This window comes from Trachypithecus francoisi, unplaced genomic scaffold (genome assembly GCF_009764315.1).
Source record: "Trachypithecus francoisi isolate TF-2019V2 unplaced genomic scaffold, Tfra_2.0 Lachesis_group2, whole genome shotgun sequence".
Taxonomy (NCBI): domain Eukaryota; kingdom Metazoa; phylum Chordata; class Mammalia; order Primates; family Cercopithecidae; genus Trachypithecus; species Trachypithecus francoisi.
The window spans coordinates 120,949,367-120,976,563 of NW_022681465.1; the positions used below are offsets into that span (position 1 = coordinate 120,949,367).

Sequence of the window (27,197 nt, forward strand, 5' to 3'; positions counted from 1 at the left end):
TTATATGTCTATACAACTTTGATTCCTCTTTTTACTCGAAATTATGTCATAATCATTTCCCATGTTATTCTGTATACTATGTCATCATTTTTAATGACTGCATAATATTTCATCATATGCAATGAACCAAGATTTATCCATCCACCCCGCTTGCTGATATTTAGATTGTAAAAACTCAGTCCTCATTCTCATTAAGTCACAATTACACAACTAATTATGTAGTTTTATGTATTATGGTATTTCAACAATGAACAGGGTGCTAAGGAATTGGATTGAGTCCAGGGCCTCAGGGGGCTTCTCTGAGGAAGTAATATTTAAATGGCTCTCAAGAATCACAAGGAATTAATTAAAGGAGTGGGAAAAGTGCTCCCTGAAGAGGAAACATGAAAGGAAGCATCAGGGGAGAGTCTCTGGGCTGGGAGGGAGTGGGTGTTTGGGAGGTCAGGGAAGCTCATGGGGAAGAGAGGAGCAGGAAGAGAACAAGTCATAAAGCACCTTGCGGGCTGAGTTTAGGTTTGAGACTGTGATCTTACAGACTGTGTGGGCTGTAGGACTGGTGGGGAGGAAAGCACGGCTGTTCGATCACGTGACAGAGCAGAGCAGGGTGGAGTTGTGGAGACAGAGGGGGGACTGATTTAAATGACATCTGGGAGGGAGAGTTGCCAGGACTTGGTGATTGGATGTAGGAGGAAAAAGGAGTTGGCAGAAATTCTTCTCAGGTTTCGGCCAGAACAGTGAATGGGTGGGTGAGGGGACAGATTCCTGAAGGAGACATGGCAGCAGGAGCAGCAGGTTGGAGGGCAGGGCTGCCTCAGTCTGTTCCGGCCACTTCCACAAAGCATCATAGACTGGGTGGCTGATAAACAGCATGAATGTATTTTTCACAGCTCTGGAGGTTAGAAGTCAGAGACCAGGGTGCCAGCACAGTCAGGTTCTGGTGAATTCCCTCTTCCAGGTTTTCCAGATGGCTGATTTCTCCTTGTCACGTGGGGGAAAAAAGAGGTAGACAGCTCTCTGGCTCTCTTTTATAAGGACACTGGTCCCATTCACGAGGGCCCCACCTCCTAATACCATCACTTTGGAGGTTAGATTTCAACATATTAATTTCAGGGAGACCCAAATATTTAGTTCGTAACAGAGACCATGAATTCAGTTTTGGACATGCTGAGATTCGGGTGTCTTGAAACATCAAGTGAAGATATCAAGGAAATAGTTGCATATATGGGTCTGGAGTCCTAAAGAAATCTCTGTGCTGAAGGTATACATTTAGGAGCTATCTGTATAGTGATGGTATTTGCAGTCAGGTGAGCAAGTGCTGAGCAAGAGAGTGTGGCATGAGGACAGCCAGGACAGAGCCTGCAGTGGATGCTGAGCAGCTGGGACAGATCTCCCTTTGGGACTGAAAGACTTTTGTCCCTCAGCTGCTAGCTGACAACCCTTAGCTGTTAGCCCTCTCTGGGAATCGGCCTTAGCTGAAGACAGCCATATTGCCCAGGATTATGCCTTCTTGGGGAAGAGGGCCCAACTGCATCTCAACATGAGGCGGCTATAAGAAGGGCCATCCCAGCTTCATAGCTACTTGTGGGGTCAGCTGAGGAGTTCATTGAGGCTGTATCACACCCCACCATCTTCCTCTGACCAACCCTGCTTCCTTGTCTTCCCTTCTTCCTGCAACTACACCCTAATAAACATCCTGTATGCAGAGCTTCCCAGAGCTCGCTTTTTGGGGAACCTGTCCTGTAACTGAAAACCTTCCATTCAACTGTGGTTTATTTTACAGCACAAACTAGGAAGTGTTTTGTTGGAAGAGACAGATGAATGGATCATTTAACAGGAAAATAGTCTCTAAGGATGCTCTTTAAAGACATAACTTTTGGCGGAGCAAGATGGCTGAATAGGAACAGCTCCAGTCTCCAACTCCTAGCGCAAGCGACACAGAAGACCAGTGATTTCTGCATTTTCAACTGAGGTACTGGGGTCATCTCACTAGGGAGTGCCGGACAATCGGTGCTGGTCAGCTGCTGCAGCCCGACCGGCGAGAGCTGAAGCAGGGTGAGGCATCGCCTCACCTGGGAAGCACAAGGGGGAAGGGAATCCCTTTTCCTAGCCAGGGGAACTGAGACACACAACACCTCGAAAATTGGGTAACTCCCACCCCAATATTGCGCTTTAAGCAAACGGGCACACCAGGAGAATATATCCCACACTTGGCCGGGAGGGTCCCACACCCAGGGAGCCTCCCTCATTGCTAACACAGCAGTCTGCGATCTAACCGCACGGCAGCAGTGAGGCTGGGGGAGGGGCGCCCGCCATTGCTGAGGCTTAAGTAGGTAAACAAAGCCGCTGGGAAGCTCGAACTGGGTGGAGCTCACAGCAGCTCAAGGAAACCTGCCTGTCTCTGTAGACTCCACCTCTGGGGACAGGGCACAGCTAAAAAAAACAACAACAACAAAAAGGCAGCAGAACCTCTGCAGATGCAAACGACTCTGTCTGACAGCTTTGAAGAGAGCAGTGGATCTCCCAACACGGAGGTTGAGATCTGAGAATGGACAGACTGCCTGCTCAAGTGGGTCCCTGACCCCTGAGTAGCCTAACTGGGAGACATCCCCCACTAGGGGCAGTCTGACACCTCACACCTCACAGGGTGGAGTACACCCCTGAGAGGAAGCTTCCAAAGGAAGAATCAGACAGGTACACTCGCTGTTCAGCAATATTCTATCTTCGGCAACCTCTGCTGCTGATACCCAGGCAAACAGGGTCTGGAGTGGACCTCAAGCAATCTCCAACAGACCTACAGCTGAGGGTCCTGACTGTCAGAAGGAAAACTATCAAACAGGAAGGACACCTATACCAAAACCCCATCAGTACGTCACCATCATCAAAGACCAGAGACAGATAAAACCACAAAGATGGGGAAAAAGCAGGGCAGAAAAGCTGGAAATTCAAAAAATAAGAGTACATCTCCCCCTGCAAAGGAGCGCAGCCCATCACCAGCAACGGATCAAAGCTGGTCAGAGAATGACTTTGACGAGATGAGAGAAGGCTTCAGTCCATCAAACTTCTCAGAGCTAAAGGAGGAATTACGTACCCAGTGCAGAGAAACTAAAAATCTTGAAAAAAGAGTGGAAGAATTGACAGCTAGAATAATTAATGCAGAGAAGGTCATAAACGAAATGACAGAGATGAAAACCATGACACGAGAAATACGTGACAAATGCACAAGCTTCAGTAACCGACTCGATCAACTGGAAGAAAGAGTATCAGCGATTGAGGATCAAATGAATGAAATGAAGCAAGAAGAGAAACCAAAAGAAAAAGAAGAAAAAGAAATGAACAAAGCCTGCAAGAAGTATGGGATTATGTAAAAAGACCAAATCTACGTCTGATTGGGGTGCCTGAAAGTGAGGGGGAAAATGGAACCAAGTTGGAAAACACTCTTCAGGATATCATCCAGGAGAACTTCCCCAACCTAGTAGGGCAGGCCAACATTCAAATTCAGGAAATACAGAGAACGCCACAAAGCTACTCCTCCAGAAGAGCAACTCCAAGACACATAATTGCCAGATTCACCAAAGTTGAAATGAAGGAAAAAATCTTAAGGGCAGCCAGAGAGAAAGGTCGGGTTACCCACAAAGGGAAGCCCATCAGACTAACAGCAGATCTCTCGGCAGAAACTCTACAAGCCAGAAGAGAGTGGGGGCCAATATTCAACGTTCTTAAAGAAAAGAATTTTAAACCCAGAATTTCATATCCAGCCAAACTAAGTTTCATAAGTGAAGGAGAAATAAAATCCTTTACAGATAAGCAAATGCTTAGAGATTTTGTCACCACCAGGCCTGCCTTACAAGAGACCCTGAAGGAAGCCCTAAACATGGAAAGGAACAACCGGTACCAGCCATTGCAAAAACATGCCAAAATGTAAAGACCATCGAGGCTAGGAAGAAACTGCATCAACTAACGAGCAAAATAACCAGTTAATATCATAATGGCAGGATCAAGTTCACACATAACAATATTAACCTTAAATGTAATGGACTAAATGCTCCACTTAAAAGACACAGACTGGCAAACTGGATAAAGAGTCAAGACCCATCAGTCTGCTGTATTCAGGAGACCCATCTCACATGCAGAGACATACATAGGCTCAAAATAAAGGGATGGAGGAAGATCTACCAAGCAAATGGAGAACAAAAAAAAGCAGGGGTTGCAATCCTAGTCTCTGATAAAACAGACTTTAAACCATCAAAGATCAAAAGAGACAAAGAAGGCCATTACATAATGGTAAAGGGATCAATTCAACAGGAAGAGCTAACTCTCCTAAATATATATGCACCCAATACAGGAGCACCCAGATTCATAAAGCAAGTCCTTAGAGACTTACAAAGAGACTTAAACTCCCATACAATAATAATGGGAGACTTCAACACTCCACTGTCAACATTAGACAGATCAACGAGACAGAAAGTTAACAAGGATATCCAGGAATTGAACTCATCTCTGCACCAAACGGACCTAATAGACATCTGTAGAACTCTCCACCCCAAATCAACAGAATATACATTCTTCTCAGCACCACATCGCACTTATTCCAAAATTGACCACATAATTGGAAGTAAAGCACTCTTCAGCAAATGTAAAAGAACAGAAATTATAACAAACTGTCTCTTAGACCACAGTGCAATCAAACTAGAACTCAGGACTAAGAAACTGAATCAAAACTGCTCAACTACATGGAAACTGAACAACCTGCTCCTGAATGACTACTGGGTACATAACGAAATGAAGGCAGAAATAAAGATGTTCTTTGAAACCAATGAGAACAAAGATACAACACACCAGAATCTCTGGGACACACTTAAAGTAGTGTGTAGAGGGAAATTTATAGCACTAAATGCCCACAAGAGAAAGCAGGAAAGATCTAAAATTGACATGCTAACATCACAATTAAAACAACTAGAGAGGCAAGTGCAAACACATTCAAAAGCTAGCAGAAGGCAAGAAATAACTAAGATCAGAGCAGAACTGAAGGAGATAGAGCACAAAAAACCCTCCAGAAAATCAGTGAATCCAGGAGCTGGTTTTTTGAAAAGATCAACAAAATTGACAGACCGCTAGCAAGACTAATAAAGAAGAAAAGAGAGAGGAATCAAATAGACGCTATAAAAAATGATAAAGGGGATATCATCATCGACCCCACAGAAATACAAACTACCATCAGAGAATACTATAAACACCTCTACGCAAATCAACTAGAAAATCTAGAAGAAATGGATAATTTCCTGGACACTTACACTCTCCCAAGACTAAACCAGGAAGAAGTTGAATCCCTGAATAGACCAATAGCAGGCTCTGAAATTGAGGCAACAATTAATAGCCTACCCACCAAAAAAGTCCAGGACCAGATGGATTCACAGCTGAATTCTACCAGAGGTACAAGGAGGAGCTGGTACCATTCCTTCTGAAACTATTCCAATCAATAGAAAAAGAGGGAATCCTCCCTAACTCATTTTATGAGGCCAACATCATCTTGATACCAAAGCCTGGCAGAGGCACAACAAAAAAAGAGAATTTTAGACCAATATCCCTGATGAACATCGATGCAAAAATCCTCAATAAAATACTGGCAAACCGGATTCAGCAGCACATCAAAAAGCTTATCCACCATGATCAAGTGGGCTTCATCCCTGGGATGCAAGGCTGGTTCAACATTCGCAAATCAATAAACGTAATCCAGCATATAAACAGAACCAAAGACAAGAACCACATGATTATGTCAATAGATGCAGAAAAGGCTTTTGACAAAATTCAACAGCCCTTCATGCTAAAAACGCTCAATAAATTGGTATTGATGGAACGTACCTCAAAATAATAAGAGCTATTTATGACAAACCCACAGCCAATATCATACTGAATGGGCAAAAACTGGAAAAATTCCCTTTGAAAACTGGCACAAGACAGGGATGCCCTCTCTCACCACTCCTATTCAACATAGTGTTGGAAGTTCTGGCTAGGGCAATCAGGCAAGAGAAAGAAATCAAGGGTATTCAGTTAGGAAAAGAAGAAGTCAAATTGTCCCTGTTTGCAGATGACATGATTGTATATTTGGAAAATCCCATTGTCTCAGCCCAAAATCTCCTTAAACTGATAAGCAACTTCAGCAAAGTCTCAGGTTACAAAATTAATGTGCAAAAATCACAAGCATTCTTATACACCAGTAACAGACAAACAGAGAGCCAAATCATGAATGAACTTCCATTCACAATTGCTTCAAAGAGAATAAAATACCTAGGAATCCAACTTACAAGGGATGTAAAGGACCTCTTCAAGGAGAACTACAAACCACTGCTCAGTGAAATCAAAGAGGACACAAACAAATGGAAGAACATACCATGCTCATGGATAGGAAGAATCAATATCGTGAAAATGGCCATACTGCCCAAGGTTATTTATAGATTCAATGCCATCCCCATCAAACTACCAATGAGTTTCTTCACAGAATTGGAAAAAACTGCTTTAAAGTTCATATGGAACCAAAAAGGAGCCTGCATTGCCAAGACAATCCTAAGTCAAAAGGACAAAGCTGGAGGCGTCACGCTACCTGACTTCCAACTATACTACAAGGCTACAGTAACCAAAACAGCATGGTACTGGTACCAAAACAGAGATATAGACCAATGGAACAGAACAGAGTCCTCAGAAATAATACCACACATCTACAGCCATCTGATCTTTAACAAACCTGAGAGAAACAAGAAATGGGGAAAGGATTCCCTATTTAATAAATGGTGCTGGGTAAATTGGCTAGCCATAAGTAGAAAGCTGAAACTGGATCCTTTCCTTACTCCTTATACGAAGATTAATTCAAGGTGGATTAGAGACTTAAATGTTAGACCTAATACCATAAAAACCCTAGAAGAAAATCTAGGTAGTACCATTCAGGACATAGGCATGGGCAAGGACTTCATGTCTAAAACACCAAAAGCAACGGCAGCAAAAGCCAAAATTGACAAATGGGATCTAATTAAACTAAAGAGCTTCTGCACAGCAAAAGAAACTACCACCAGAGTGAACAGGCAACCTACAGAATGGGAGAAAATGTATGCAATCTACTCATCTGACAAAGGGCTAACATCCAGAATCTACAAAGAACTCAAACAAATATACAAGAAAAAAACAAACAACCCCATCAAAAAGTGGGCAAAGGATATGAACAGACATTTCTCAAAAGAAGACATTCATACAGCCAACAGACACATGAAAAAATGCTCATCATCACTCGCCATCAGAGAAATGCAAATCAAAACCACAATGAGATACCATCTCACACCAGTTAGAAAGGCAATCATTAAAAAGTCAGGAAACAACAGATGTTGGAGAGGATGTGGAGAAATAGGAACACTTTTACACTGTTGGTGGGATTGTAAACTAGTTCAACCATTATGGAAAACAGTATGGCAATTCCTCAAGGATCTAGAACTAGATGTACCATATGACCCAGCCATCCCACTACTGGGTATATACCCAAAGGATTATAAATTATCCTACTACAAAGACACATGCACACGTATGTTTATTGCGGCACTATTCACAATAGCAAAGACTTGGAATCAACCCAAATGTCCATCTGTGACAGACTGGATTAAGAAAATGTGGCACATATACACCATGGAATACTATGCAGCCATAAAAAAGGATGAGTTTGCGTCCTTTGTAGGGACATGGATGCAGCTGGAAACCATCATTCTTAGCAAACTATCACAAGAACAGAAAACCAAACACCACATGTTCTCACTAATAGGTAGGAACTGAACAATGAGATCACTTGGACTCGGGAAGGGGAATATCACACACTGGGGCCTATCATGGGGGCGGGGGGGAGGGATTGCACTGGGAGTTATACATGATATAAATGATGAATTGATGGGTGCTGACGAGTTGATGGGTGCAGCACACCAACATGGCACAAGTGTACATATGTAACAAACCTGCACGTTATGCACATGTACCCTAGAACTTAAAGTATAATAATTAAATAAATAAATAAATAAATAAAGATGATTTTCTAGGCAAAATTCAAAAACTTTTTCAAAAAGCCCTTATATCTTTCTAAATGGATTCCTAGACCTCATTGGAAGGGTTATTTGTAAGTCATCCTTCTTGCATTAAGTTGATGTCACAGTATCACCCCTAGGGCTTGTCTCCTTTATTTGGAGAATCTCTATCTTCATCTATTTCTAGCCAGCTGGAGGAGAAATTTTGACTGTCCTTTCTGCCGCTTCCTTTCTGCCTCTCTATTGTCCTTTTTCCCTTGAAATCAAAAGTAGGCAATGTCTCCTTTTTGTAAGAAGAAAGAGAATCTCATGCTTTTCATAGCTTTCTGACTGCAGTTATTTGAAATTTAAATATAGAGCTCCTAGTATTAGTCTTGGTATAACTGTATTTTGTGCTTGTGTCTGCGAGATTCTTAGAACAGATTTCTAAAAACCTTATATTCTTATCAGACCATTACATTTTGAATAACATTCTTAAACTGACAACAGGATTTATAATGAGACATTTAAAGTGCTTTTATCACGTCTTTCATTGGCGGTATGCTTATACACGGAAAAAAAACACTAAACGTAGGATGTAATGAAAACCTATCACATAACATCAGAAATCCTTTGAATCCTATGTATGTAAAATAATTATTTTCAGATAAAGCATTGTTTGAGGCCTTCTGGAGAGAGAAACTCACATTATATTAATTTTTCTCCTACTTCCAATTCTGACGGAAGTGTCTCGGGAAATGGAAATAAAACAGGGAAAAGTATGTATCAGTGAAAATAAAGACTTGAGTTAATCTAAGGTTTGACTGATAAAGGTGGGAGAAAGGAGAAGCAGGAAAAGGAGAAGGCGAAGGAACATGTGTGCTGATGATCTCGTTTTACATGGAGGAAGATCTAAAGTGTGTTCTACTCCCAAGGCTAAGAGATAAGTGTTGTTTCAAATGCTTTGGACTTATTAAGAAATAACTACAGATGCAATTTTAACGAATTATGTGCACCTTCCAAATTACTGGGAGAAAAAAGTTTGTGTAGAAAACAATGAAGGAAATGAAGAAAATAGCAAAGAAACAAAAAATTGCGACAAGTACATTACAATACATGTTGTCATAAGAATTACTTTTTTACATGTATTTTTTACAAGTGTGGTCTTGCTATTTTGCCCAGGCTGGATTCGAACTCCTGGGCTCAAGCTGTCCTCCTACCTCAGCCTTCTGAGTAGCTGGGACTATAGACAGTGCCACCATGCCTGGCTAAGAGTTAATTTTAAGGGATTAAATCCTTATATTGAAAAGCTTGCCTATAATGTACAATGACCTAGTGAAGAAACAAGTCCAACTATGAAAAACTGGGAAGAGCAACTAGAAACCATGGAAAGAAGGGCTTGCAATTGTATTTTAGATAAAGAAGAATTCAAATAATGAAATGCTAAATAGGACTAATAGCTCATTTTACACTTATAAAAGTAAAATTCACAAGAAGATGTGACATCATGAAACAGTGTGCCAAATATCATAGCTTTAATGCAAGGAGAAATTTCTTAACAATAATGTAAGATAGAAACACCTCTCTCTCATTTCTTGACAAATCAGGCACGTAAAAAATAAATGAGGGCAGAGAAGATTTAAATGGCATAACTAATGGACGTGATGTAACAGTTACGTATACACATCTGTATTTATAAAAAACATGGCTTCTTTCTTTATGTCCAGATAATTTGAACAGAAGTAGTTCATATGTTAGGCCATTGTGAAAATGTAGTACATTCCCCAGAGCAGAAAAGACCATGGTTTTGGACTACACATAATAAAACCAGAAACTAGTCTCAAAAGATACACATTATAGCAACAATGAAAACCAAGCATTTGGAAATTAAAACAAACCAAAACCATCTTACTGAGCAAGTCGTGAGTCAGAAAGAGAAGTAAATCTTCAGTTATACATGAAAAATTATAATGAAAAAACAACAATCATCAGAGATAAAGTAATGGCATTAACTTCTTTCATGATTAAATAGGAAGAAGGCAATTCAATAAATTAGATATTTGTCCCAGGAAGTTCAAAAGACAAGCTTAAGGAAATCAGTTTAAAATAATTTTTAAAAAGTATAAATTAATATATTAGAAAATGAAACCAATACCACCAATTAATGTAAGACTGGTTCTTTGAAAAGGTTATGTAATAATAGAACAATAACAGTAAGTATTTGCTTTGGACACACATGTATTGTTTTAGGCACTTTATATGTATGAACTCATCTCATCCTTACAATGACCCAATATGGTAAGTATTAGTAGTATCTTTACTTTTCAGTGGGAAAATTGAGGCCCAGAGAAGTTAAATAACTGACCGAAGATCATAAATCTAGCAAGTGGCAGAGCTGGAATTTGACACCAACAGTCTGGTTCCAAAGACTGTGTCCTTAATTCCCAACTATACTCACAATTATTAAGGAAGATGCTTACAAACTCATGGAAACAATGTCAATTTAAAAATCGTAAGTGAAAACAATGTGTGTGATACTATAGTAAAAACATGGCTGATTTAAAATATTCTTCATAAGTTATTTATAGTGAAAGCCATCTGGCAATATCAGATAATGTTCAGATGAATAATTATTTCTGTGTTTCATCCATGTCAGTGCCAATGCATTGCCTTAAGGATGTGTTATTAGGCTAAGGGTAAAGTGGTCAAAGTTTTCACTTCTCGGCATGGCACTGTGATAGATATCTGTTGATTGTAGTTCTCAACACTCCTTTCTGCTTTTTAGAAATGCTTCCTTCCTTCCAATAAATGCTTTTGACCAATTCAACCATGTAGTTTGCATTGAGGTTGTCATCGTATAAGTCTCATTTCCCTTGTCAGATGTAAGCACTGGACTCTACTTGGGCCAATCAGAGCCTTTCCTTGGAAGTTTTGAACTTTGAATTGGAGAGAGCAAATCTCATGTTCTTTGATGTGGTGGAGAGGCTTATCTTAGTCATACTTCTGCTGAAAACAACTAAAATTATGGTCAAAACAAAAAACAGGTGTTTGAAACAAGCAGCTACCACTATATACATATTAGAACGGCTAAAACCTTAAACACTTTCTAATGTGGGGCAACAGAAACTCTCGTTCATTGCTGGTGGGAATACAAAATGGTACGTACGAACACTTTGGAAGACAGTTTGGCAGTCTCTTACAAAACTAAACATACTCTTACCATGCAATCAGGCAGTTGTCCTCTCTGGTACTTACCCAAATGAGTTGAAAAATTATTTTCACATAAAAACCTGCACACAAATATTTAAAGTAGCTTTATTCATAATTCCCCAAATTTGGAGGCAACCAAGATGTCTTCAAGAGGTGAACGGATAAACAAAATATGGTGTATCCAGACAATGGAACAGTATTCAGTGATGAAAGTAAATGAGTTACCAAGTCATGAAAAGACCTGGAGAGACCGCAAAGGTATACTACTAAATGAAATAACTGATCTGAGAAGGCAACATACTGTATGATTCCAATTAGCTGACATTCTTGAAAAAGAGACAGGCAGATTAGTACAGTGGAAAACAGATCAAATAGAAAATACCTAAATTAAAGCATGGAGAGGGAAAAAAATGGACAATGCAGAAAATGCCGTAAGACACACTGGGACAAGGCATGATGTTTATGTAATTAGCACCCCAGTAAAAGAGGCAAAAGAAAATGAGGCCAATAAATACCTGAAGAAAGAAAGTCAGCTAATTTGTCAAACCTGACAAAAGACATGAAACCACTGATCCAAGAAGTACTATGAACCCGAATCAAGATGAATTCAGGTAAAACCACACTTTGGTACATAACAAAACTGCTGAAAATGAAAGCCAGAGAAAATAATAAAGGGACCCAGAATAAAAACAAATAAACATTATCTTCAAAGGAGTAACACTAAGATGAACAGTTATTTTTTAAGAGAAATAAAAGCTGAAATGGCATCTTTAAAGTGTTGAAAAAGAAGATAAACCATCAACCTAGGATTTTGTATCTAACAAAAATATCATTTAATAATGAAGGACAATACCAGACAAAAAGCGAGAGTTTGTTGTGAATGAAGCCACAATAAAATAAATACTAAGAACTATTCTTTTTTGTTTGTTTGTTTTTTGAGACAGTCTTGCTTTTTCACCCAGGTTGGAGTGTGCAGTGGTGCAATCTTGGCTCACTGCAACCTCTACCTCTCAGGTTCAAGCGATTCTCCTACCTCAGCCTCCTGAGTAGCTGGGATTACAGGTGCACATCACCATACTTGGCTAATTTTTGTACTTTTTGTAGAGATGGGGTTTCACCATGTTGTCCAGGCTGGTCTCGAACTCCCGGTCTCAAGTGATCCGCCTACCTTGGCCTCCCAAAGTGCTGGGATTATAGGAGTGAGCCACTGTGCCTGGCTAAGAGCTATGCTTTAGGCAGAATAACATAATCCTAGATTGAAGCCTGGTAATGTACAGAGCAATACAGACTAATGCAAAGGATAAACATTTAGGTGAATCTACATTAATATTATTAAAACTTTATTATAATAAGATGTGGTGGGTTTTATTTTATATATATATATATATAATTAAAATTTATGACAGTAAGAGCACATAGGTAGGAGAGTGTGAATGTAGCTAAATTGTTCTAAGGCCTTGCCTTGTCTGAGAAGTAAAAATTAATTTATATTAGAATATAATAAACCAAAGATGTGCATTATAACCTCTAGAGTAATGGTTGAAGTAATAAAAAAGAAGTAAAAGCAAATGTCGTAAAAATGTAACAAAAATATTTAAATAATCCAAAAGAAGGGAAAAAGGAAGAAAGAAAAAATACAGATGAAACAAGTAGAAAATAAGATGGTAGATTAAACCCAAATATATTAATAATTATATAATGTAAATGGACCACATAATTCAATCAAACGATAAAGATTTTCAGACTGGATAAAGTCCAATTTTATGCTGCTTGCAAGGAGAAGATCTCACACATAGGGATGCAGAGAGATAAAAGATGAAGTTAAAAGATGAAAGACTGTTTACCATACAAACATTAACCAAAAGAAAGCTAACACAGCTATACTAATACCACATAAAACAGACTTTAAGACAAAAAGCAGTTGTAGAGATAGAGGGACAGTTCATCATGTTAAAAAGGGTTTACCTACCAGAAATAATTCTACATTTGTACCTGCTTAATTATGTAACTTCAAGTATACAAAGCAAAAGTTAACAAATAAAAGGATAAATTAGTTCACAGTTATAGTGGGAGATTTTAACACATTCACTGTAGTTACTGACAGAATAAATGGACAAAAAAAAAAAAAAATCCATGAGTGAGCAGAACATTTGAGCGGTATAATAAACAAATCTGATCACATTTGCCTTTATTCACCTCTGCATCCCCAAATAAAAGAATGTATATTCTTTTAAAGTCCACATGAAACATTTAGCAAAATTGGTCATATGCTGAACCATAAAGTCAGTCTTAAAAAATTTCAAAGGAATTATACCTTAAGTATAAATACATTCTCTGATCACAGTTCAATAAGTTATTGATTAACAAGAGGCATATCTAGAAGAATCCCGAAATGTTTGGAAATTAAGCATTATACTTCAGAGAAAAGAATCTTTGTGGCTACTATGAAAGGCAATCCTGAAGGCGATAATATTAGTGTTAATTTCTGTCTTGTGGAGGAAGGTGGTTTGAGAAAATAAAGCCCATACAGAAAATACTAGGATAGAGAGGGAGACCAATCTAACTTCATGGTTCCCATAGTTGGGCTACTTGAACCAGTACATTTCTGATTCTCTGTAGGGTAGCTCTACAGACTTGTTTCTTGAAACCACAAGAGTTCTGATGAATACAACACACAGCAAAACTTTTCCTGACCTGACCTCTGGTCTCCTGTCTTGATTTTTCCTCTTATACTCCAATCAGACCAAACTACTCAGAATTCCTGGGACCTGTCCAGGTCTTTGTACATGCCTTTACCTTCTTTGCCTTCTGACTCCTATTTGTTCTCAGGTCTCAGCTAAGACTTCCTTATAGGAAACGTTTTCTTGTCACTAGGCTAGGACTAGGTAAAGCACTCTTCCTCTGTACTCCCACTGCAGCCTGTGCTTCCCTTGATCATAGTGGTCATGGCAGTGTCAAGATTCAGGAAAATTTGATTTCCAATGTTGTGGCTTCCTAATTGTTTAACATTGGGAAGTCACTTCTCCAAGGCTTGATTTTCTCATCTGTGAGACAAGGATACTAGCAGTACCTATCTTACAAGGTAATCATGATAATTAAATGGCATTAGACATGACACATGGTTAGACTAGTGCTTGGCACATAGCAAGTACTCAGTAAATGCTGAGTATTATTGTCACCTCAGAGGTTTGTTATGAAGATTAAGGCACAATGTTTACGCAGTCTCTCTATTTCTCACTATAAAGCAATTCATCTATTTAGACATACTCTTCTTAGGCAACTTTTAAGTTTTTTCACCATCACGTAACACTGCTCTATATTTTTCACTTTCAGTCTTGTCTTCAAACGTCTTTTTTTTTTTTTTTAGGAGAATCTGTTTCACTGTCTCTGTTCCTGCTTCTTTATGCTCTCCAATGAGAAGATCCAATGTGTCTCCCACTTTGACCATTTTGCTTTGCTTCTGCAGTTTTCCCCCATTCAGCCTGAGTTCATCTTTGTAGAATCTATCTTCCACATTGTTTCTCCCAACATCGAGGCCTCTGCTCAGGAAAACATTGTACTGAAAAGATTGCACTACTTTTTCCAGGTCTTTATAATCTTTGACCATAGTAGGCTCATCCTCAAGCTCCTCTTCCTGCTCACTCATCTCCTTAACAACCACCTTCTTCATCAGAGTCCTCTTCATCTTCCACTTTTTACAGAGACTTTTCATTGGATTTTTTTTTAGAGCTTATATTACTTTTGAGTCCTATAGAAAATGGAAAAATATGTTCTGGAGATATTACAAGTCCTGGGAGTCTCAGTGAGAAAATATTATGGAAAAGGGTTTTATAATTTGATACATTTAACTTAGTGCTAGAAAAAATATAAGTATTGAGTCCAGGAGTACAGAGTTTGTGTGAAAGTGTCCCTTGGAGCACACCCAAGAGTCCAAGCCAGGCATCTGGCTTTCTTAAGACACTGGCAAGCAATCTGACACTAGACATAGCCATGGCACAACCTGTATATTAGGGCCTCTCATCCCCTGTGGTTGTGCTGACTGCAGGCCACCCTCTACCTGTTTACAAACTATCAAAATGCCTGGCACATAGGAAGGCCTATGTAATTATCAATCTGTTAGTGTGTCTGTCTTTTAGTGGACTGTGAGTTCTTCAAGACCTGGAACCATATTGGAGGTGGATTTAAAATCCCATGTCAACGCCATCATCCATGCTTTTCCTACTCTACATTATTGCCTCCTTTGAAGAAGTTGGGAAGCAGATGAGTTTTACTTTCAAAGTATTCCTTCCTTTCTTTTGTTTTAAGTTTAAAATATTTTAAAATTATTATTTTTGTTGGATTTTTGGGAACAGGTTGTGTTTAGTTACATGGATAAATTCTTTAGTGGTAATTTCTGAGATTTAGAAATCACCCAAGCAAGGAGTTAATTATGGCAAAGTTAAATTAACGTTTTTAAAAAAATTTTTACTTTATTTTAAGTTCCAGGATACATGTGCAGAATGTGCAGGTTTGTTACCTAGGTAAACATATGCCATGGTGGTTTGCTGCACCTGTCAGTCCATCACCTAGCTATTAAGCCCTGCATGCATTAGCTATTTATCTTGTTGTTCTCCCTCGCACTGTCCCCCCAACAGGCCCTGGTGTGTGTTGTTCCCCTCCTTGTGTCCATGTGTTCTCATTGTTCAGCTCCCACTTGTGAGTGAGAATATGCATTGTTTGGTTTTCCGTTCCTGTTTTAGTTTGCTGAGGATGATGGCCTCTAGCTTCATCCATGTCCCTGCAAAGGACATGACCTCATTCCTTTTTATAGCTGCATAGTATTCCATGGTATATATGCACCACATTTTCTTAATCCAGTCTATCATTGATGGGCATTTGGGTTGATTTCATGTCTTTGCTATCGTGAATAGTGCTGCAGTCTACATATGTGTGCATGTATCTTTATAATAGAATGATTTATATTCCTTTGGGTATATATCCGGTAATGGATTGCTGGGTCAAATGGTATTTCTGGTTCTAAATTCTTGAGGAATCACCACACCGTCTTCCACAATGGTTGAACTAATTTACATTCCCACCAACAGTATAAAAGCATTCCATTTCTCCACAGCCTTGTCAGCGTCTATTGTTTCTTGACTTTATAATAATTGCCATTGTGACTGGCGTGAGATGGTATCTTGTTGTGGTTTTCATTTGCATTTCTCTAATGATCAATGATGTTGAGCTTTTTTTCATGTTTGTTGGTGGCATAAATGTCTTCTTTTTAGAAATGTCTGTTCATGTCCTTTGCCTACTTTTTGGTGGGGTTGTTTGTTTTTTTCTTGTAAATTTGTTTAAGTTCCTTGTAAATTCTGGATATTAGACCTTTGTCAGATAGGTAGATTACAAAAATTTTCTCCCATTCTGTAAGTTGTCTCTTCACTCTGATGATAGTTTCTTTTGCTATGCAGAAGTTCTTTAGTTAGATTCCATTTGTCAGTTTTTGCTTTTGTTGCAATCACTTTTGGTGATTTCATCATAAAATCTTTGCCCATCCCTATGTCCTGAATGGTATTGCCTAGATTTTCTGCTAGGATCTTTATGGTTTTGGGTTTTACATTTAAGTCTTTAATCCATCTTGAGTTAATTTTCATATAAGGTGTAAGGAAGGGGCCTAGTTTTAGTTTTCTGCATATGGCTAGCCAGTTTTCCCAGTAGCATTTATTAAAATAGGGGATCCTTTCTCCATTGCTTGTTTTTGTCAAGTTTGTCGAAGATCAGATGGTTGTAGATGTGTGGTCTTATTTCTGAGATCTCCATTCTGTGCTATTGGTCCGTATATCTGTGTTAGTACCAGTACCATGGTGTTTTGGTTACTGTAGCCTTGTAGGATAGTTTTAAGTCAGGTATCATGATGCCTCCAGCTTTGTTCTTTTTGGCTAGGATTGTCTTTCTATATGGGTTCTTTTCTGGTTCAACATAAATTTTAAAGTAGTTTTTTCTAATTCTGTGAAGAATGGCAATGGTAATTTGATGGGAATAACATTGAATCTATAAATTACTTTGGGCAGTATGACCATTTTCTTTTTTTTTTTTTTTTTTTTGAGACGGAGTCTCGCTCTGTCGCCCAGGCTGGAGTGCAGTGGCCGGATCTCAGCTCACTGCAAGCTCCGCCTCCTGGGTTCCTGCCATTCTCCTGCCTCAGCCTCCCGAGTAGCTGGGGCTACAGGCGCCCACCACCTCGCCCGGCTAGTTTTTTGTATTTTTTAGTAGAGACGGGGTTTCACCGTATTAGCCAGGATGGTCTCGATCTCCTGACCTCGTGATCCGCCCGTCTCGGCCTCCCAAAGTGCTGGGATTACAGGCTTGAGCCACCGCGCCCGGCAGTATGACCATTTTCATGGTATTGATTCTTCCTAGCCAAGAGGATGCAATGTTTTTCCATTTGTTTGTGTTTCTCTTATTTTCTTTAGCAGTGGTTTGTAGTTCTCCTTGAAGAGGTCTTTCACATCCCTTGTTAGCTGTATTCCTAGGTATTTTATTCTCTTTGTAGCAATTGTGAGTAGACATTTATTCATGATTTCACTCTCTGCTTGTCTATTGTTGGTGTGTAGGAATGCTTGTGATTTTTGCACATTGATTTTTGTATCCTGAGACTTTGCTGAAGTTGCTTATCAGCTTAAGGAGCTTTTGGGCTGAGACGATGGGGTTCTCTAGATATAGGATCATGTCTTCTGCAAACAGAGACAATGTGACTTCCTCTCTTCCTATTTGAATAGGCTTTTTTTCTTTCACTGGCCTGATTACCCTGGCCAGAACTTCTAATACTATGTTGAATAGAAGTGGTGAGAAAGGGTATCCTTTTCTTGTGCTGGTTTTCAAAGGGAATGCTTCCAGCCTTTGCCCATTCAGTATGATATTGGCTATGGGTTTGTCACACATAAGTTTTACTATTTTGAGATATGTTCCACCAATACCTAGTTTATTGAAGGTTTTTAACATGAAGGAATATTGAATTTTATTGTAGGCCTTTTCTTTTCTTTTCTTTTTTTTTTTTGAGATGGAGTCTCTCTCTGTCGCCCAGGCTGGAGTGCAGTGGCCGGATCTCAGCTCGCTGCAAGCTCCGCCTCCCGGGTTTACGCCATTCTCCTGCCTCAGCTTCCCGAGTAGCTGGGACTACAGGCACCCGCCACCTCGCCCGGCTAGTTTTTTGTATTTTTTAGTAGAGACGGGGTTTCACCGTGTTAGCCAGGATGGTCTCCATCTCCTGACCTAGTGATCCGCCCGTCTCGGCCTCCCAAAGTGCTGGGATTAAAGGCTTGAGCCACCGCGCCCGGCCTATTGTAGGCCTTTTCTGTATATATTGAGATAATCATTTTGTTTTTGTCATTAGTTCTGTTTATGTGATGAATTATGTTTCTTGATTTGTGCGTGTTGAACCAGCCTTGCATTCCAGGGAGAATGCCCACTTGATCATGGTGGATAAGCTTTTTGATGTGCTGCTGGATTCAGTTTGCTAGTATTTTATTGAGGATTTCTCATCGATGGTCATCAGAGATATTGGCCTAAAGTTTCCATTTTTTGTTATATCTCTGCCAGATTTTGGTATCAGGATGATTCTGACCTCATAAAATGAGTTAGGGAGAAGTGTCTCCTTTTTGATTTTTTGAAATAGTTTCAGAAGGAATGGTACTGGCTCCTCTTTGTACCTCTGGTAGAATTCGGCTGTGAATCTGTCTGGTCCTGGGCTTTTTTTGGTTGGTAGGCTATTTATTACTGCCTCAATTTCAGAACTTGTTATTGGTCTATTCAAGGATTCAACTTCTTCCTGGTTTAGTCTTGGGAGGGTGTATATGTCCAGGAGTTTATCCATTCCTTCTAGATGTTCTAGTTTATTTGCATAGAGGTATGCTATTGTATTCTCTGGGTTTTTTGTGTATCTGTGGGGTCAGTGGTGATATCCCCTTTATCATTTTTTATTGTGTCTATTTGATTCTTTCTTATTAGTCTAGCTAGTGGTCTATTTTATTATTTTTTTCAAAACACAAGCTCCTAGACTCATTGAATTTTGGAAGGATTTTTTTGTGTGTGTGTCTATCTCAGTTCTGCTCAGATCATAGTTATTTCTTGTCTCCTGCTAGCTTTTGGATTTGTTTGCTCTTGCTTCTCTAGTTCTTTGAGTTGTGCTGTTAGGGTACCAATTTGGGATCTTTGTAACTTTCTGATGTGGGCATTTAGTGCTATAAATATCCCTCTTAACATTGCTTTAGCTGCATCCAGGAGATTTTGGTACATTGTCTTTTTGTTCTCTCTTTTTTTTTTTTTTTGAGACGGAGTCTCGCTGTGTTGCCCAGGCTGGAGTGCAGTGGCGCAATCTTGGCTCACTGCAAGCTCCACCTCCCGGTTTCATGCCATTCTCCCGCCTCAGCCTTCGAGTAGCTGGGACTACAGACGCCCACCACCATGCCCGGCTAATTTTTTGTATTTTTAGTAGAGACAGGATTTCACCGTGTTAGCCAGGATGGTCTCGATCTCCTGACCTCGTGATCTGCCCGCCTCAGCATCCCAAAGTGCTGAGATTACAGGCTTGAGCCACCGCACCCGGCTATCTCTTTGTTCTCATTGATTTCAAAGCACTTCCTGATTTCTGCTTTAATTTCATGATTTACCCAGGAGTCATTCAGGAGCAGGTTGTTCAATATCCATATAGTTGTGTGGTTTTGAGTGAGTTTATTAATCTAGAGTTCTAATTTGATTGCACTGTGGTCTGAGTGACTGCTTGTTGTGATTTCAGTTCTTTTACATTTGCTGAGGAATGTTTTACTTCCAGTTATTTGATCAATTATAGAGTAGGTGCCATGTGGCACTGAGAAGAATGTATATTCTGTTGTTTTGGGGTGTAGTGTTCTGTAGATATCTATTAGGTTTACTTGTCAAGGGCTGAGTTCAAGTCCTGAATATCCTTGTTAATTTTTTGTCTTGATGATCTAATAGTGACAGTGGGGTATTAAAGTCTCCCACTATTACCATGTGGGAGTCTAAGTCTCTGTAGATTTCTAAGAACTTGTTTTATGAATCTGGGTTCTCCTGCATTGGGTGCATATGTATTTAGGATGGTTAGCTCTTCTTGTTGAATTGATTTCTTTACCATTATGTAATGCCCTTCTTTGTGTTTTTTGATCTTTGTTGGTTTAAAGTCTGTTTTGTCAGAAACTAGGATTGCAACTTCTGCATTTTCCTGCTTTTCATTTGCTTGGTAAATTTCTTTCCATCCCTTTATTTTGAGCCTGTGTATGTCTTTGTACATGAGATGGGTCTCTTGAATACAGCACACTGATGGGTCTTGACTCTTTATTCAGTTTGCCAGTCTGTCTTTTAATTGGGGCATTTATCCCATTTTTACTTAAGGTTAATGTTATGTGTGAATGTGATCCTATCATCATGATACTAGTAGTTATTTTGCACACTAGTTGATGCAGTTTCTTCACTGTGCCATTGGTCTTTGTATTTCAGTGTGTTTTTGCAGTGGCAGGTACCAGTTTTTCCTTTCCATTATTTAGTGCTTCCTTCAGGAGCTCTTGCAAAGCAGGCCTAGTGGTGACAAATTCACTCAGCATTTGCTTGTCTAAAAAGTATTTTATTTCTCCTTTGTTTATGAAGCTTAGTTTGGCTGGATATGAAATTCTGGGTTGAAATTTTTTTTCTTTAAGAATGTTGAATATCAGCCCTCACTCTCTTCTGGCTTGTAGGGTTTCTTCTGAGAGGTCCACTGTTGTTAGTCTGATGGGCTTCCCTTTGTAGGTGACTTGGCCTTTCTCTTTTGCTGCCCTTAACATTTTTTCCTGCATTTCAAACTTGGAGAATCTGATAATTATGTATCTTGGGGTTGATCTTCTCATGGAGTATCCTACTGGGGTTCCCTGTATTTCCTGAATTTGAGTGTTCGCTTGTCTTGCTAGGTTGGGAAAGTTTTCCTGGATGATATCATGAAGTGTGTTTTCCAACTTGGTCCCATTCTCCCCATCTCTTTCAGATACTCCAATCAGTCATAGGTTTGGTCTTTTTACATAGTCCCATAGTTGTCAGAGGTTTTGTTCATTCCTTTTCATTCTTTTTTCTCTAATCTTGTCTGCCTGCCTTAATTCAGTAAAATAGTCTTCAATATCTGACATTCTTTCTTCCACTTGATTGATTCAGCTTTTGATACTTGTGTTTGCATCACAAAGTTCTCGTGCTGTGTTTTTCAGCTCCGTCAGGTCATTTATGTTCCTCTCTGAACTGGCTATTCTAGTTGGCAGTTCCTGTAGCCTCTTATCATGGGTTTTTACCTTCTTTGCATTGGGTTAAAACATGTTCCTTTACCTCAGCCAAGTTTGTTATTACCCACCTTCTGAAATCTACTTCTGTCAATTCATCTATCTCATCCTCCATCCAGTTCTGTGCTCTTGCTGGAGAGATGTTGCAATCATTTGGAGGAGAATGATCTGGCCTTTTGAATTTTCATTGTTTTAGCATTGGTTCTTTCTCATCTTCATGAGTTTGTCTAGTTTCGATCTTTGAGGCTGGTGACCTTTGGATGAGATTTTTGTGGGGATGATTTTTGTTGATGCTGTTGTTGTTGCTTTCTGCTTGTTTGTTTTTCTTTCAGTAGTCAGGTCCCTCTTCTGTAGGGCTGCTGCAGTTTGCCGGGGGTTCATTTCAGGCCCTATTCATCTGGGTATCTCCCACACCTGGAGATGTCACCTAAGGAGACTGGAGAACAGCAAAGATGGGTGCTTGCCTTTTCTCTGGGATCTCTGATCTTGAGAGGCACCAACCTGATGCCAGCAGGAATGCTCCTGTATAGGGTGTCTGGCAACCCCTGTTATGGGGTCTCACCCAGCTGGGGGGCATGGGAACCAGGACCCATTTAACAAAGCACTTTGGCTGTCCCTTGGTGGAGGGATAGTGCTGCATTAGGGGAGAAACTCACTTATCTGAGCTGCCTGGATTCCTCAGAACTAGCAGAAGGAAAGATTAAGTCTGCTGGTCCGTGGAGACCATGGCCACCTCTCCTTCTAGAGGCTCAGGCCCAGGGAGATCAGAGCTCTGTCCCTAAGACCCTGGCTAGAGTTGCTGGAGTTCCTGGAGTACCTGCAGGGAGGCCCTGCCCAGTGAGGAGGAATGTGTCAGGGTCCAGCCTGAGGAGGCAGTCCCGTCATGGTCTGCAACAGCCAGTGTGCTGTGCTGTGGGGAGTACCTCTTGGGACCAAGCCATCCAGTCTCCTCAGCTCCAGCAGGGAAGAATCACTGGAGCTATAGTGATGGCTGCCGCCCTTCTCCCCAACCCTGGGAGTTCAGTGTCTTAGGCAGCTAGCAGCTGCAGCGATGGCTGCCAGCCCTCCCCCAGGGAACTTGGTAGTCTTAGGTAGATTCCAGCTGAGTGGCTGTTGAGAACCTTTGCGGCTCTGTGATTGGGACCCATGGCCCTGGTGGCATGGGCTCTCAAGTGGGATCTTCTGATTTGGGGTTGCACAGATCTGTGGGAAAAGCACGGTTCCTCAGGCTGGGTAGCATGCTCACTCACCACCTCCCTTGGCTGGGGGTGAGGACTCCCCTTGCCCTGTGTGGCTCTCAGGTGGGCCAACACACCACCTTGCTTTTCATTTTTCTCTGTGGGTCGTGCCAACCACCTAGTCAGTCCTGATGATAGAATATGGATACCTTGCTTGCCAGTGCAGGATTCTCATGCTGTTTTGGTTCTTCTCAGTGGGAGCCTCTGACCACTGCTAGTCAGCCATCTTGGCCCTGCCCACCCTTCGTTGTTGTTGTTTTTTTTTTTTAATTTGTTTCTTCCGTTTAATCATGCTCCATTTCCTTCCCTGTGAAAATGAGCTCTTGGGAAGGAATCTAATAGATTCATTCACACAAAGGCTGATTAAATTACTTATGTGATCTCCAGGACCGTAATGCTAATGATTTTGAACATCCTTTAATGTGCTTATTTGCTATCTATTCATACTCTTTGATGAAGTATCCATCTAAGATTTTTGCCCACTTTTTAATAGTTTGTTTTTTTATTGTCAAATTACGAGGGTTCTTTACATATTCTGAATACAAGTCTGTTGTCAGGTGGATTTGCAAATATTTTCTCCAAGTCTTTACCTTGTCTTATTATTTTTTCTTGACAGTGTCTTTGGCAAAACAAAAATCTTAAAGTTTGATGAACCCCAATTTATCAATCTTATCTTTTATAGATTTTGCATTTGGTGTCAAGTGTATGAACTATTTGCCTAACCCTAGGACACAAAATATTTTTTCCTATGATTTATTCCAAACATTTTAGTTTCATATTTGACTTTTAGATGTGTAGTCTATATTTATATAAGATACGAGGTTTAGGTCAAAGCTCATTATTCAACATCATTTTAAAAAGACCATCTTTTCTCCACTGAATTGCATTTGTGCTATTGTCAAAAATCCATTGACCATTATTTGTGTGGGTCTATTTGTGTGCTCGCTCATCTCTCCCATTAATTTATATGTCTATCCCATTGCCATTACATTGCTGGACAAAATACTATAGCTTTATAGTAAGTGTTAAAATTGGATAGTGTGATTCTTTCAATTTTATTTTCTTTTTAAAAAAAATTGTTTTGGTTATTATAGTTATTTTGCCTTTCTATATATATTTTGGAATAACCTTATCTACAAAAATTTCTGCCAGAGGTTAGAATTGAAAATTGACCCATTTTATGAAAATTGACCTATTTTTATGAAAATTTACCAGAAAAATAGGTCAATTTTTATGGATTTAACATCATTACTATGTTGAATGTCCAGTTAGTGAACTTGTTATTCTTCAATTACTTAGGCCTTTAGGATATTTCATAAGCATTTTGTAATTTTCACTATACAGATCCTATATGTATTTTGCTAGATTTATAGCAAGGTTTTTTATTTTGGGGAGCTATTGTAAATGGTATTGTAAAAAAATTTTGATTTCTATTTATTCATTTCTGGTAAATAGAAATATGATTGATTAAATTGTGCATATTCATATATTCATGAATGTTAAACCCACATATTAAATTGGTTCAAGATACTTAAAAAATACTTTTTTTTAATGCAAGCAATTATGTTCTCTACAAATAAAGACAGTTTTATTTCTTCCTCTCCAATCTGTATGCCTCTTATTAATTTTTCCTGTCTCATTGCACTGGCTAGTATAGTTCTAAATAAGAGTGGTGAGAGTGTTCCTTTGTTTCAGATATTAGGAGGAAGGCGTTTTGTTTTTTACCATTAAGTATAACATGATGTTAATTTTAAAATTGTTTGCAGAGATGGGGCTCTCACTATGTTGCTTAGGCTGGTTTCAAATTCCTGGCCTCAAGCGATCCTCCCAGCTCTGCCTCCCAAAGTGCTGTGATTACAGGCATGAGCCATTATGCTTGGCCAAGTTTTATTTTATTTTTAAAATGTCCTTTATCAAGCTTAGTTTCCTTTTGTTCCAAGTTTGCTGAGAGTTTTTATTGTGAATGGACATAAATTTTATTAAATGTTTTTCTCTTCATCAATTTGGCTCCTAGGATAAAGCCTATGGTGTATTATTCTTTTTGTCTGTTGCTGGATTTGATTTTCTAATATTTTATTGAAAAGTTTTGCATGTATATTCATGAGGCATATTGGCCTGTATTTTTCTTGTCTTGGGCTGTCTTTGGTTTTGGTATGAAAGTAATGCTGGCCTCATAGAATAAATTGGGAACTGTTTATCTCTTCATCTGTTTTCTAGAAGAGATTGTATAGAATTTTTTTTTTTTAAACATGTGTTCCCATGGTGAAACTATCTGGTTTGAAGATTCCTTTTTGGGGGAAGATTTTTACTACAAATTCAATTCCCTTAATAGTTAGGACTATCATTCGGATTACCATTTCGTCTTCAGTAAGTTTTGCTAGTCTATGGTTTTTGAGAAATTGGCCCATTTAATCTGCTTTATCAAATTTATGTACAGAGCATGGTTTGTAGTAGTCTCTTACCCTTTTAATGTCTTCACGCTCTGTAGCATTAGCGCCTCTTTCATTCACGAGATTAGTAATTTGTGTGTTCTGTCTTTCCTCTTTGTCAGTCTTTCTAGAGGTGTATCAAAGTTACAAATTTTTAAATTTAAATTTAAATTTTTTTGAAATAGAGTTTTGCTCTGTCACCGAGGCTGGAGTGCAGTGACTCTATCATAGCTCACTGCAGCTTCGACTTCTCTGGCTTGAGTGATTCTTCCACTTCAGCCTCCTGAGTAGCTGGGACTACAGGTGTGTGCCACTATGCCTGACTAATTTTTAAATTTTTTGTAGAGATGGGGTCTCCTATGGTGCCCAGGCTCATCTGGAACTCCTGGGCTCAAGTGATCCTCCTGCTTTGGCCTTCCAAGGTGCTGGAATTACAGGCATGAGCCATTCTGCCCAGCCAAATTTACTAATCGTTTTAAAGAACCAACTTTTGCCTTTGTTGATTAGCTCCATTGTGTTTCTGTTTTCAGTTATATTGATTTCTGCTGTTTATTATCTCTTTCCTTCTGTTTGCTTTGGGTTTATTTTGCTCTTTTTATTTCTGGGTGAAAGGTTAGATGATTTATTTGAAACCTTTCTTCTTTTATAATACACACATTTAATGCTGCAAATTTTTCTCTCATTACTACTGAAGGTGCACTCCTCAAATTTTGATATCTTGTGTTTTCATTTTTGTTCTGTTGAACATGTTTTCTCATTTTTCTTGAGACTTTCTTTTTGATATATGAATTATTTCAAAGAATGTTGTTTAACCCCTGTTTGGAGACTTTCCTGTTACTATTCTGTCATTGATTTTTGGTCTAATTCCATTATAATCAGAGAACAGTTTTTTGTATTACCTCAATTTTAATTTTTTTTCAGGTTTGTTTTATAACTCGGATATGGTCTATCTTGGTATGTGTTCAGTGTGCACTAAAAAAAATGTTTATTCTCCTGTTTTGGGTGAATTATTCCATAAATGTCAGTTAGATCCAGTTAATTGGTGATGTTCTGTTCTTCTGTAGCAGTGGTTCTCAACTGAGAATGATTTTCCCCCAGGACATTTGTCAGTGTCTGGAGACCTTTTTGATAATCACAGCTTAGGAGGAGATGCTGGTGGCATCTGGTAGTTAGAAACAGAGATGCTGCTAAGCATCCTGCAATACACAGAACAGCCTTACCCCACAGCTCTCTCCATAATTATCCAGTCCAAAATGGTAATATTCCTGAATTTTCTGTTTGCCCTATCAGTCAATCAAAGACAGAGAAGTACTGGAGATTCCAACTATAATTGCAGTTTTGTCTATTTCTCTTTTTAGTTTTGTCAGGTTTTGGTCCACGCATTTTGAAGCTTTGTTATTAGGTTCATACGCATTTAGGATTGTTATGTCTTCTTAGTGAATTGACCTTTTATCATGTGTAATGTCCCTCTTTATCTCTCTCTTCTTTGCTCTGGATGGTTTGTTTGATATTAATATAGCTACTCCAGCTTTCTTTTGGTCAATGTTACATTGGTGTATCTTGTTTCATCCCTTTACTGTTTTTTTTTTTTGGTTGTCAAATGATCCTTCATTTAAATATTTTCCTTTGCAGTTGTTAACTAGCTGGACATTCCGCTATGCCATTGTCGATGTCATCTGTGATGCCACGAGGGTGGTAGCCATCAATAGTGCAGTCCACCAGTTGGTGGACAGTCTCCAGGAGCTCTTTAAGGGTTCCAGAGAGTTCTCTAGCTAAATGTCAGTGTGCATTGGGAAATGCTGACAATTGCAACAAAAATGATATTTCCACTCTGCTTACTTTTATTTATTCATTTTATTTTATTTTATTTTTTGCTGCTTTCTGTCTCAGAGTGATTCTTGGAGAACTTTGATGATAGTGCAGAGGCAGAATGTACCACCTCCATCTGAGCCTGCATGTTCTGAATGGTTCATTTCACTGTAATCCTTAGGGTCT

General features: G+C 39.3%; 2 protein-coding genes and 1 pseudogene across 3 annotated transcripts in view; 2 read left to right on the forward strand and 1 right to left on the reverse strand.

Annotated features, from left to right (window-relative positions):
- The window catches only part of NSG2 (neuronal vesicle trafficking associated 2), a 133,410-nt gene that overhangs the window by 40,319 nt on the left and 65,894 nt on the right, over positions 1-27,197 (forward strand). The window lies entirely within an intron of this gene.
- Positions 1-27,197, forward strand: part of CUNH5orf47 (chromosome unknown C5orf47 homolog) — a 109,732-nt gene that overhangs the window by 21,554 nt on the left and 60,981 nt on the right. The gene's annotated exons all lie outside the window — the stretch shown is intronic.
- LOC117065478 lies at positions 14,494-15,292 on the reverse strand (annotated as a pseudogene).